Source organism: Plecotus auritus (assembly GCF_963455305.1).
Source record: "Plecotus auritus genome assembly, chromosome: 2".
Classification (NCBI taxonomy): Eukaryota; Metazoa; Chordata; class Mammalia; order Chiroptera; family Vespertilionidae; genus Plecotus; species Plecotus auritus.
This window is the reverse complement of record NC_137771.1, coordinates 5,183,483-5,195,096: the sequence shown is the minus strand read 5'-3', so window position 1 is coordinate 5,195,096 and position 11,614 is coordinate 5,183,483.

Genomic DNA, 11,614 nt, shown 5'->3' with positions numbered 1-11,614 from the left:
TGTTTCTGCCGTTATCGTTGGAGCCAGTAGGGTTTCCAAACATTTTATTGGAGCTTAATCTACATGAGGAACGTGTGCAAACAGTACATGCAGAATCTGCCCCCCGCCCCCCCAGACTGAGCTCACCCTTACACGGGCACCAGGTCCATAAACAGCACAGAGCAGCCGGGAGCCCCCTGCCCCAGGCCTGGTAGCCATACCCACAGGGTAACCGCGGTCCCAGCGGCTCACAGCGCAGCGCAGTTTGGCCTGTGTTTGTACTTTCTATACACGGATCCTAACCATGTTCTCTCCTGGGTTGAAGCCAACAGCACTTTTAGTTTCTGAGAGACCCGAGTGGTCCTTCCCACCGCCGGCTCCAGGGAGGAGCGAACAGAGCCGACTAGAAGGCACCGTCCCCGTCCCACAGGCCATGCGGTGTCAAGACAGGGGCCGGGAGGCATGCATAGAAGCGGGTGTGTGTGTGTGTGTGATTTTGATTTTTCAAAAAGGCACAGCATCCTTCTTCCTCGTGTGGCATAACTGGACTTCCCCGGCTCGTCTCTACCTGATGCACAGGGAAGGGAAAAGGAGGGGGACCCCGGAGTCGTGAGAAGGCCACCAGGGAGGCCTCCAGAGCCCTGGCCTCTCCCAGCAGGGGGCTGGACTCCCCCCGCCTCCGCTCTCTGCAGGCCACTGGACCTCCCCACTGCACGGCTGGCTCCGGTCCCCGTGTGTATGCCTGGTCGGTGCGGGCAGGGATGCGGCAGCCTCCCGGTGTCCCCGGGGTGTGGGCGGGCCTGGCTCTGTCGGGCAGGGTTCCCATGCTTTCTGTCCCAGGATCGGGGAGGGGAGCCGTGGCTGGTGCTTTACATCCTCTTGGCCTGGGAGTCTCAAGTCCAACAGTCAGTGTAGATGGCTGCCTTGGTGCGATACGTAACCAGAACCTCCGGGAAGACGCAAGAGAAGAAACAGGAGCCTTACAGAGCACAGCTGTCCCTCCGTATCCGAGGGGGATTGGTTCCAGCCCCTCCGCGCCCCCCCCCCCCCCCCCCAGATACCAAACCCTGAGGATGCTCAAGTCCGGTAATAAAATGACAGTATTTGCACGTAACCTACGCACACCTCCCTGTCTGCCTGAAACCTCCTCTAGTTACCCCTAATGCCCAGTGCAGTGGAGGTGCTGGGGGAGTAGGGTTATGCTGTGTTGTTTAGGGAATAACGACAAGAATCAGAGGCCTGTACCTGTCCCCCACAGATGCGGCCCCTGTAGCCTCAGAGCACGGTGCATGTTGGCAGCCACGTAACGTTTTCTTTCTGAAAAATTTTGATCCACGAACCCGGGGACAAGGAGGGAGGGCCCGACTGTATAAACCTGCGTTTCTTTGTTCTTATTAGGTTTGATGCTCACAGAGTTGCATTTCATAAACTATAATAGGACTTTCTATACACGGATCCTAACCATTCTATACATGAATCGTAACCATTCTATACACGGATCCTAACCATTCTATACACGGATCCTAACCATTCTATACACGGATCCTAACCATTCTATACACGGATCCTAACCATTCTATACACGGATCGTAACCATTCTATACACGGATCGTAACCATTCTATACACGGATCCTAACCATTCTATTCACGGATCCTAACCATACTATACACGGATCCTAACCATTCTATACACGGATCCTAACCATTCTATACACGGATCCTAACCATTCTATACACGGATCCTAACCATTCTGTACACGGATCCTAACCATTCTATACACGGATCCTAACCATTCTGTACACGGATCCTAACCATTCTGTACACGGATCCTAACCATTCTATACACGGATCCTAACCATTCTGTACACGAATCCTAACCATTCTATACACGGATCCTAACCATTCTATACACGGATCCTAACCATTCTGTACACGGATCCTAACCATTCTGTACACGGATCCTAACCATTCTATACACGGATCCTAACCATTCTATACACGGATCCTAACCATTCTATACACGGATCCTAACCATTCTATACACGGATCGTAACCATTCTATACACGGATCGTAACCATTCTATACACGGATCCTAACCATTCTATACACGGATCCTAACCATTCTGTACACGGATCCTAACCATTCTATACACGGATCCTAACCATTCTATACACGGATCCTAACCATTCTGTACACGGATCCTAACCATTCTATACACGGATCCTAACCATTCTATACACGGATCCTAACCATTCTGTACACGGATCCTAACCATTCTATACACGGATCCTAACCATTCTATACACGGATCCTAACCATTCTATACACGGATCCTAACCATTCTATACACGGATCCTAACCATTCTATACACGAATCGTAACCATTCTATTCACGGATCCTAACCATACTATACACGGATCCTAACAATTCCATACACGGATCCTAACCATTCTATACACGGATCCTAACCATTCTATACACGGATCCTAACCATTCTATACACGAATCGTAACCATTCTATTCACGGATCCTAACCATTCTATACACGAATCCTATCCATTCTATACATGAATCCTATATACACGAATCGTAACCATTCTATACACGGATCCTAACCATTCTATACACGAATCCTAACCATTCTATACACGGATCCTAACCATTCTATACACGAATCGTAACCATTCTATTCACGGATCCTAACCATTCTATACACGAATCCTATCCATTCTATACATGAATCCTATATACACGAATCGTAACCATTCTATACACGAATCGTAACCATTCTATACACGGATCGTAACCATTCTATACACGGATCGTAACCTTTCTATACACGGATCCTAACCTTTCTATACACGGATCCTAACCTTTCTATACACGGATCCTAACCATTCTATACACGGATCCTAACCATTCTATACACGGATCCTAACCATTCTATACACGGATCCTAACCATTCTATACACGAATCGTAACACCTAAGAAGGGGAATATGCGTCCTGGGGTTGCTCAGGGTTTACTCTCGGTCTCTGTACTTACTTGGTTGGACTCGGGACAAGCTGACTAAGCCCAGGTCTGCGGGCCCCGCCCTGAGCTGTCCTTGAGGGGTCTCTGCAGCCGGCATCCGCCTGTGGCCCCCACGCCTTCTTCCTGTATCTGCACACGCTGCTTCAGCGCAGGGAAGAGACAGGAAGCTCGCCCCCCCGCCCCCCTTTGGGGACCCTTGTCCCAGACCCCACCCCTGTAAGCCTTGCTCTTTCCAGCTGCTTATAGATCCCGGAGCTGCATTTTTCTTTGTTAAATGTTTCTTATTTATTTTTATTTTATTTTATTTTATTTTTTTAAATAGTGGAGCTGGGACTCACGTTCTGGTTTCAAAGCTATAATCTTTTCCTTTTTAAAATTGATATTAGAGAGGAAGAAAGAGAGAGAAACATCTATGATGAGAGAATCATTGATTGGCTGCCTCCTGCACGTCCCCTGCTGGGGATCGAGCATGCAACCCCGGCATGTGTCCTTGACTGGAATCGAACCTGGGACCCTTCAGTCGCAGGCCGGCGCGCTAGCCACTGAGCCACACCAGCGAGGGCCCGGAGTTACATTTCATTTCTTTCGCCCTCTCGTGGCTTTTCTCTCTCAGAATGTGGGACAGGCTCCCTCCGAAGCTGGACTGGAATGTGATGCTGCTGATGAGAACACAGTGCCACACCCCAATCCTTCCTTTGGGGCCCCCCTCCCCGGAGTCCTGGCCCCTGGTGCCACCCTCAGGGAGATGCCGAGTGTGTAGGAGGCACCTTTGCCCCCTCCTCGCTCGAGTCTTCCTCCTGTGGTTCAATCTGAGAGCACACGGCCTGGACGCTGTCTCGCAGGAAGGTCTCAGGACCCAGGGGACCAGCAGCCTCATTCTGGCGGAGGTCCCCACCAGCTATGGAGCCACGCCCTCGCCCCAGCGCTCTCTCTACCCCGTAGGAAATCCTTGGTCTCAGCTCCTCTTACTCCAGGGAGATCGCCAGGATTGCTCGTCCTCCCTCCCCCTCACAGCCGGGTCAGCTCCTGCACGGCCAGCTACTGGGTGGCCAGCCTCCTCTGCCCCGAGGGTCACCAGGCTCATCTGGCCAGAGTGTCCCGGATGCAAGGAGGCTGCGAGGAGGGCGCAGTGCGTCTTCTACAGCAGATGGTTGGTTTGGGCTTCTTTAGGGGCCGGCGGGCTCGGTGAGGACGGTACAGCTCCCGCAGAGGCCCGCCCGGGACCGGCCCGCGCGCTCACGGGGATTTACGAGCTGTCACCGTCCTGCTGCGGACAAGCCTTCCTGCCGTTCCCTTTCCTCTCCTCATTCCTCGCTCTCCTTCCTTTTTTCTTTTTAATAACCCTGGCTGCATAGTTCCTCTAAACCAAACCATCTGTGTGCTAGCTCTCAGAAGCAGTAACAAAGGCGGTGAGGACCGGAGCCCTCTGGGCCCAGGCCCGGGGAGAAGTGAAGGGTCCCTGGGGGTAGCGCATCCGGCAGGGCCCTTTTGGGCCTGCAGTTGCCTGTGCACAGCAGAGAGGATCCCAGGGCTGTGGCAGGGACAGCACAGGCTCGGGGGTCCCCTGCCTGCCCCGCGAGGCGCTGCAATGCGGCGACTGTGCGCATCCGTGCGGGCTCACGGTGCCAGGATCCCTGGGCCGAGCGCGAGGACAGAGGAGCCGGGAAAACAGCTCACAACAATGCGCAGCGCCTAGGTGACGGGGAAAGAGGAGTCTGTTTGGGAACAGATTTCGGCCGCCCCTTCCAAGACATTAGTAATTCAAGCAGCAGCGAGTGTAACCCTGACTTGGGAAACCATGAAACGTGGTAGAACAATGTTCTTCTTCGCACAGCTCTCATCGCTGGCTCGCCGGGTTCCGCGCGCCGTCAGCCACCTAATCACAACCAGAGGAGGACGCAGCCATCTGGCAGCCAGGCCTCTGCCTGATCTGTCAGCTGCGCTGGGGTCCCTTCCTGGGCAAACCTGGATGGCGAGTCCCACCCAGCCAGCCACGGCCCTGAGGGTCGCGCGCGCACATCTAGGAGAGAGAGATTTTAAAACTTTTTTTAAAAAAAATATATTTTATTGATATTTTACAGAGAGGAAGGGAGAGGGATAGAGAGCTAGAAACATTGATGAGAGAGAAACATCGATCAGCTGCCTCCTGCACACCCCCCACTGGGGATGTGCCCGCAACCAAGGTACGTGCCCTTGACCGGAATGGAACCCGGGACCCTTCAGTCCGCAGGCTGACGCTCTATCCACTGAGCCAAACCGGTTTTGGCAACTTTTTTTTTATTATTATTATTTTTTTACTTGGCTGGCATGGCTCAGTGGTTGAGCGTCAATCTATGAACCAGGAGGTCACCGTCAGGGCACATGCCCGGGGTTGCGGGCTCAGTCCCCATTAGGGAGTGTGCAGGAGGCAGTCAATCAATGATTCTCTCTCATCATTGATATTTCCATCTCTCTCTCCCTCTCCCTTCCTCTCTGAAATCAATTAGAAAATAATATATATACCAAACATGTTTAATGTAATTTATTTATTTTTGGTGGGAAAGGGGTGGGAAGTGAGAGATAGAAAGAGGAACCACCCTGTTTGCCTGGGACGGAGAGGGTCCCAGGCTACAGGGCGTTACCTTCTCAATTTGGAGAAGTCCCAGGCCAACCGGGATGAGCTGGTCACCCTAGTGGGGTGGGGATGTCCACAGAGTAGGGAAAAGCCCAGCATCCAATGGCAGCATTGGGGATTTGCCTTAAATCCCCGCTAGCCCCTGGGAAAATCCTATAGCTTCCCCAGGGCTTATCTATAACGGGAATAGATTGGACTACTGGGGGGAGATGAAGTTCAACAGCCTACAGGCCAGGCAGGTAATCTGAGAGTGAAGGGGGCGGGTGTGAGGGCACAGGTGCCCTGGGGGGCGGTGGGCAAGCAGATCTGGACACGAGGTTCCTTTCCTCACCAGCTCGTCACCACCAGGTGGGGGGTGAGCCCGGCCTGCCAGACATCTGATTTTTAAAAGAAATTTTGGTGAAAACTCCCAAATTCTGAAATGTTGGCTCACACATTAAGGACATCCTGTATGGGCCACACAAACACATCTGCCTGCCACAGCGGCTCTGGGCCTCTGGGCCACTGGTTTGCCACCTCTTGACTACATGCGTTCCAAGTTTCCCGTCCGTTCCCACCGTCGATGATTTTGCAAACTCCAGCCAGCCGGCCCCTCAGCCATTTGGAAATTAATTACATGGTTTACTCTGAGGAAGAATAAGCAAATATATATATATATGTTTCAAAAGGTGATTTCAGGGGCTTAATTCTAAGAAGCAATTTCTGCAGAGTGTCCCAGGCCTGTATTTTTATCCATTTATTCAGGTGCTGTAGATGCAATACTTTTAAGATGTCTGCTATGACCTGGGTGAACCTTGAAAACATTTTGCTGAGTGAAAGAAGCCAGACCTGGAAGGTCTCATGTCGGATGAATCCATTGATATGAAATGTCCAGAGCAGGCAAATTCATAGAGACAGAAAGTAGATTAACGGCTGCCAGGGACTGGGGGAGGGAGGGTGGGCCCATCAGGTCGGAGTTTCTTTTAGGGGTGAAGAAAATGTTCTGGAATTTGATAGTGTTGATGGCCATACAACCTTGTGAATATTCCAGAAACCACTGAATAGTACGCTTTAAAATGGGAACTTTTATGGTATGTGACTTATATCTCAATTTTTGTTTTGTTTCTTCTTCTTTTTTTAAAAAAATATATTTTATTGATTTTTTACAGAGAGGAAGGAAGAGGGATAGAGAGTTAGAAACATCGATGAGAAAGAAACATCAATCAGCTGCCTCCTGCACACCCCCTACTGGGGATGTGCCAGCAACCAAGGTACATGCCCTTGACCAGAATCGAACCTGGGACCCTTGAGTCCGCAGGCCGACGCTCTATCCACTGAGCCAAACCGGTCAGGGCTCTTTTTTTTTCTTTTTTACTTATATCTCAATTTTAAACTAGATGTTGGAGATGTCAGTTCTTCCCAAATTGACTTAGAGAGTTTATGCAATCCCAGTCAAAGTGTCAGCAGGCTTCTTTTTTGGACAGAAATCGACAACCTGATTCCGAAATGAACAGGAGGTGCCAAGGACACAAACTAGCCCAAGAGCTTTGGAAACAAAGAGCAGAGGAGGAGGTCTCACATGCCCTGATTTCAGGGCTTGTAAAGCTACGTAATGGAGACAGGGTGGAACTGGTGTAAGAGAGGCAAACAAATCAGTGGAACGGAACAGAGAGCCCAGAAGTAGGCCTACACAAATACGGACAACAGATTTTCAACAAAGGTTCAAAGGCAAGTGAGTGGAAAAAGAATGGTCATTTCAACAAATGTTCTGGAACAACTGAATACACACACACACACACACACACACATGCGCACACACACACAAAACACAACCCCCCCCCCAAAAAAAAGGACCCTGATCCATACTTGCATCATATAAAAATATCAACCCCAAATAGACATAAATGTAAAACCAAATCATGTAACACTTTTGGGAGAAAGCCTCTAACATTGGTTCAGGCAGTGAATTCCTAGAAATGGCACCATGAGCACAACCCATAAAAGAACAAATTGATAGAAATGGGACTTAATTCAAACGAAAAACTTTTTTTTTTTTTTAACACACTGCTAAGAGACTCAAGACAAGCCACAGACGGTTTAAAATATTTACAAATCATATATATGATAAAGGAGTTGTATTCAAAATATATAAAGAAATCTGAAAAGTTAATTATAAGAAAACCCATTTAATATGTTTTAAAATATATCCTATATAATAAAAGCCTAATATGCTAAGTGTCTGACCATTCGTTCAACTGTTCAATCAGTTGCTATGACATGCACTGACCACTAGGGGGCAGATGCTCCAACCGGTAGGTTAGCTTGCTGCTGGGGTCCAGCCTATCGGGACTGGGCAAGACAGGCTGGACATGCCCTGGAGCCCTCCCGTGGTCACTCCCCAGCCTTGATCATGCACCGGTGGGGTCCCTCGGCCTGGCCTGCGCCCTCTCGCAATCCGGGACCCCTCGGAGGATGTTGGAGAGCCGGTTCAGCCCGATCCCCACAGGCTAGGCCGAGGGACCCCACCAGTGCACAAATCCGTGCACCGGGCCTCTAGTATATACTATATAATATTGATTTCAGAGAGGAAGGGAGAGGGAGAGAGAGATAGAAACATCAATGATGAGACTCACTAATCAGCTGCCTCCAGCACGTCCCCTACTGGGATTGATCTGGCAATCTGGACATGTGCCCTGACTGGGAATAGAACCATGACCTCCTGGAACCATGACCTCCTGGGTCATGGGTCAACACTAAACCACATTGGCCGGGCAAGAAAACCCATTAAAAAAAAAAAAAAAAATAGGCCATGCCGAAACTGGTTTGGCTCAGTGGATAGAGCGTCGGCCTGCGGGCTGAAGGGTCCCGGGTTCGATTCCGGACAAGGGCATGTACCTTGGTTGCGGGCACATCCCCAGTAGGAGGTGTGCAGGAGGCAGCTGATCGATGTTTCTCTCTCATCGATGTTTCTAGCTCTCTATCCCTCTCCCTTCCTCTCTGTAAAATATCAATAAAATATATTTAAAAAAAAAAATAGGCCAAATATTTGAACAAATAAACAGATGCTTATTTTGTTTAATAAGCTATATGTTCCTTTCTGGACGGCCCCTACACATATGAGAAAATGCTTTATTAGTCACTAGGGAAATGCACATTAAAACCACACTGCGATGTTGCTGCACAGCGATTAGAATGATTAAACGACGAAGGCTGACCATGCCACGCGCTGGCAAAGAGGTGGGGCGACTGGAACGCTCATGTATCGCCGGTGGGAATGCAAAGTAGTATGGCCACTTTGGGAACCAGCGTGGCAGCTTTCATAAAAGGTAAATGTAGCGCTCTCTTTGGCAGCACACTCGCTAAAGTGGGAGCGATACAGAGGAGATTAGCATGGCCCCCACGCAAGGATGACACACAAATTTGTGAAGCGTTCATATATATATATATATATAAAAATAAAAATCAGCCCTAACTGGTTTGGCTCAGTGGGTAGAGCGTCGGCCTGCAGACTCAAGGGTCCCAGGTTCGATTCCGGTCAAGGCCATGTGCCTTGGTTGCAGGCACATCCCCAGTGGGGGGTGTGCAGGAGGCAGCTGATCGATGTTTCTCTCTCATCGATGTTTCTAGCTCTCTATCCCTCTCCCTTCCTCTCTGTAAAATATCAATAGAATATATTTAAAAAAAATTAGACACACAACAGCCATGTGACCCAGCCACTCTACTCCTAAACATTTACCCTAAAGAAAAGGAAACATGTATTCACACAAAGAGTTGCATATGAATGTTCACAGGAACATTACTTATAATAAGCAAAAACTGGAAAAACCCCAAAAGCCCACCAACAGGTGAACGGGTAAACACATTGTGGTATATCCATACCATGGAATGGCACTCACCAGAAAACGGAACGGACTGTTGAGAGGTGCAATAGCATGTACATCTCACAATAATTATGCTGAGTGAAGTAAGTCAGACAGCAGAGGACTCGCTTGTATTAGTTTGCGCGGGCAGCCGCAGACCAGTGGCTTGTACCACAGAAACTGGTTTTCTCACAGTTCTGGAGGCTGGACATCCGAGATCAAGACATTGGTGGGTCTACTTCCTCTCAGGCCTCTCTCCTTGGTCTGTGGACTGACCATCACCTGGTGTTGTCACGTGGTCACCCCACTGTGTGTGTCTCTGTCCTAATCTCTTCCAAGCACACAGCTCAGATTGGACTGATGACCTCATTTTAACTTAATTACCCCTTTACAAAGCCCTATCTCCAAATACACTCACATTCTGAGGTGCGGGGTTGAGGACTTCAAAATAAGAATTTGGGGAGGGGTACAGTTGACCCCATGACTGTACCAATGTATGGTTGCATTGATGTGAGACTAGAAAACCTAAGCTAAGCTATAGTCCCGGGAAGCAGACAGGCGGCTGCCCGGGATGGGGAGCAGAGCAGTGGGAGGAGGAGATGAGGGGTCCCAGGAAACTTTGGGGGAGCCATGGACATGCTCACATGCTCATATTCTAGATTGTGAAGACGTTTTCATGAATGTATACATATGTCCAAAGTTACCAAATTGTATACTTTAAATAGGTGCTGTTTATTGCATGTTTTATGTTTTTATTGATTTCAGAGCGGAAGGGAGAGAGGGAGAAAGAGAGAGAGATAGAAACATCAACGATGAGAGAGACTCATTGATCTGCACGCCCCGCACTGGTGATCGAGCCTGCAACCCCGGTATGTACCCTGATCAGGGATCGAGCCGTGACCTCCTGGTTCACAGGTCGACGCTCAACCACTGAGCCACGCCGGCCAGGCTTCAGCTATTTTTAAAAAGCGATTTCAGGGGTTCAGGTTTAGAAAGAAGTCTCCTCTGAGTGTCTTGGGCCTTTTCCACTTCCGGCTCCATCCCGTCCACAGACGTCAGGAGGAGCCTGATGGTGAGCGGTCCTTCCTGCCCCCTCACTTGCTTCCTGTCGCCCTGTGACCCGTGACTGTGACGAGGCATGGCTCCTGTGGTTGTGTCATGTTGTATGCGGCCGTTGACCTTAAGACAGGAAGACACCAGCCCTTAAAAGCGGAGCGCTTTCTCTGGCTGGGGGAGATGGGGTGGACAGACGGGGTGCGGGAGAGGGACCGGACGTACCATTGCTGCTTTGAAGGTGGAGGGGCCGTGTGAGAAGGAATGTAGGTGCCCGAGGTGTTGAAGGAAACCCCCTGCTGACAGCCAGCAAGAAGACAGGGACCTCGGTCACCCCCCTGCACCAAGACTGCATGTTTGTGCGCCCCCTCCACCCCCAAAACCATATGTTGAAAACTAGCCCCCAAAGTGATGCTGTTTGGGGACGGGACAGGGCATTGGGGTTCTCAGGTCATGAATGGGGCTAGTGCCAGGAAAGAGACCCCGGAGGACACAGCGAGGAGCCGGCCAGCCACGAGCCAGCAGCGGGTTCTCGCCAGACACCAGGTCTGCGGGCATCTCGGAGACCGTGGGCTCCTCGGGCTCCGGACTGTGGAAGTGGCTGCTGTGTACGTCTCCCTGCCTGTGGGCTTCCGTTCCAGCAGCCGGACAGACGGACAGTCCCACGCTGGGATGAACCTGGAAGTGAATTCCTTCTGAGAGCTTCCAGATAAGACCCCGGGCTGGCCGCAGGAGACCCTGAGCATAGAACCCGGTTCCGACCCAGAGAACCGGCAGCTACTAAACAGGTGCTGTTTTAGTTTTTAAATTTTTTAATGTGTTTTTTTGTTGTTTTAAATATATTTTTATTTGACTTCAGAAAGGAAGGGAGAGAGGGAGAGAGAGGTAGAAACATCAATGATGAGAGAGAATCACTGATCTGCTGCCTCCTGCACATGCCCCACTGGGGATCGAGCCAGGCATGTGTCCCTGACCAGAATCGAACCAGGGACCCTTCAGTCCACAGGCTGATGCTCTATCCACTGAGCCAGACCGGCTAGGGCTAAACGGGTGCTGTTTTAAACGGCTGAGTTCATGCTAACTTGTTATG